The sequence below is a fragment of the Dromaius novaehollandiae genome, unplaced genomic scaffold (genome assembly GCF_036370855.1).
Source record: "Dromaius novaehollandiae isolate bDroNov1 unplaced genomic scaffold, bDroNov1.hap1 HAP1_SCAFFOLD_163, whole genome shotgun sequence".
Taxonomy (NCBI): Eukaryota; Metazoa; Chordata; class Aves; order Casuariiformes; family Dromaiidae; genus Dromaius; species Dromaius novaehollandiae.
This window is the reverse complement of record NW_026991335.1, coordinates 12,501-15,000: the sequence shown is the minus strand read 5'-3', so window position 1 is coordinate 15,000 and position 2,500 is coordinate 12,501.

Below are 2,500 nucleotides of genomic sequence, written 5' to 3'. Positions count from 1 at the left end.
GCGCGGAACCCCGAGGCTTCGGAACGGAACGGGGGTCGGGGCGGGGTGGGGGGGGGGGCGCGCGGGGGGGGTGGGGGGGGGCGCGAAGATTCCGCCTCGGCTCCCAGAGGCGCGCGGAACCCCGAGGCTTCGGAACGGAACGGGGGTCGGGGCGGGGGGGGGGGGGGGCGCGCGGGGGGTGGGGGGGGCGCGAAGATTCCGCCTCGGCTCCCAGAGGCGCGCGGAACCCCGAGGCTTCGGAACGGAACGGCCCCGGCCGGGGAACGTGAGGGAACAAGCAGGCTTGGCGGCGGCGAAAAGGCGGGCGGGGGGGGGGGGGGGGCGCGGGGGGGGCCGGCGGGCGGACGGCGCGAGAACCGATTAAAAAAAAAAAAAAAGGCGCGAACGGCGCGGGTTCGCACACAAGCACCCTCCGCTGCCTTGTTGGGGGGGGGGGGCGGGGGGCGCGCGCCAGGCGCGGTATCACGGGTTGTTGGCGGGCCAGTGCCGCCCTGCCCCGCTGACGGCGCCTGTGTGGAGTGTGTGTTTGTGTGCGCGCGTGCCCCGCCCCGGGGCCCCCCTGCTGCCTCGGGGCGCCGGTCAGCCCGGGGTCAGGGATTTCTGCTGAGGCGGGGCGTTGAAAGCAGTGCGAGGGGAGCAAGGCAGGCACCAGGAAAGGGAGGGGGTAAGGGGCGGCAGCGGCCAGGCAAGAAGAAAGAAAGAAAGGAAGAAAGAGGAAAAGAAAGAAAGGAATAAAAGGCAGACAGACAGACAGACAGACAGACAGACAAGACCTAGAGACCTAGATTCGTAAGTGAGCACCTTCCCCTGCTGTAGGACCGCGTGCCGGGGCGGGGCGGGGCGGGGGGGGGGGGGGGGGCACCGCGCTCCCACACAGAAAACCGAGAAAAATCAGCAAGGCAGGAAAAGGAGGGGAAAAGACGCGCGTGCTCGGAAACGCAAAGAAACAAGAGCAAACCCGAAAAACAACACGACCCCAAAAAGAAGCGAGCGGAACCCCTTGCCCCGAAAGAAACGAACAAACAAACAAGCGAAGCGCTCGAGCCGGGGGGGGGGGGGGGGGGCGGACGACCGGGGGTGCGCGGCGGGCCGTCCCGGTAGCGGCCGGCGCAGCGGGTCCGCCGTGGCAGCGGCCGGCCCACGCCCCCGGGCCTGGGAGGCTGCCTTGGCGGCGGCCAGAGGGTCTACCGGCTCCGGGAGTCTCGGAGGGGCGAGCCGGTCGACGCGGCTCCGCTGGGTGTCGCGGAGGCGAGCAGGTCGACCTGGATCCGGGGGTCGCGGAGGGGCGAGCTGGTCGACCGGGCTCCGCGAGGCTGCCTGGGGCGCGCGGCGTGCCGGTCTACCCGGCTCCGGGCTTGGGGCTCGGCCAGCCGGTCGACCGGGCTCCGGGAGGCGCGAGGAAGTGGCAGGCCGTCTCCCGGGTCCGCCTCCCACGCTGTCAGCAGGTCTACCCGGCTCCGGCGAGACTTGGCCGCCCTTCGGGGTGGTGACCGGTAGACCTGTTTCCCCCGGCTTTCCTCTGGAGCGGCGAAAGGGGTCGCTCTGCGTCGCTGCCTCCAGTTACGTCATCGTAGACGTGGGCCATTCCCGCGCCCCTCCCCGGTAGGAGGGGCGGGTGTCCTTTGGCTCTCCGGCGCCGCCTGACTTAGCGGTACGACTGTAGGGGAGAGAGGTGAGCAACCACTCACCTTCCGGAGACTGGCTCCCGGGCGCCCCCTGCGCATGCAGCCGACTTGCGAGAGGGGTGAGGCGGCCTGTGAGGGCAGGCAGGAGCGGTCCCGTCCCGGTTCTCTCCACCGGAGCGCGCTTGGTGCGGCGGCCTCCCGGCAGCTCCCTGGCAGCCCCGCGAGCGTGTCCCAGGTGCCAGGAAGCGCGGAGAGCGGGCTCGCCGGCGGCTAGTGGCTGGAGCGCGGGTCGGCCCGGCGAGAGCGAGAGCGAGAGCGAAGGGGGGCACGGGGGTGCCCCGTGCGGCTCCGGCTTCGGGGTTCTCCGCCGCAGGCAGCGCGGGGCGATGCCAGCGCTCCGGCTGCCGATCCCATCCCTACCCGCACGCAGCGCCCGCTGAGGCGTCCCGGGACACGTCGCAGAGGCCCCTCGGCGGGCCGGTGCTTCCCTGCTCGCCCTGTCCCAGGGAGCGCGGGGGGGTGGCCGGTGTTCAGGCTCGAGCGGGCACCTCTGGCAGACGCTGCTCCCTCACCCCCACGCAGCGCCCGCCGCTGGCTGCCTCCTCGGTGGCCACGCCGGGCAGGGCAGTTGGCTCAGGACCTGACCGATCTCGATCGATCGATGAGGCCGTTCGGGTCGCGTCGGAGAGGGCCCCCGGCGGGTCGGCTCTTCCGTGCTCCCCGTCACAGGGTGCGCGGCGGTGTCCGATGTTCAGGCAGGGGGGTCTCCTCTCCAGCGCGCGCCCCGTGGTGTGCGAGGTGCTGCCCGCTGGAGCGGCGAGGGGCCGCTTTCCTCGGGCTTCTTTCACCGAACCCGGCTCTGCGAGGCCGAGTGG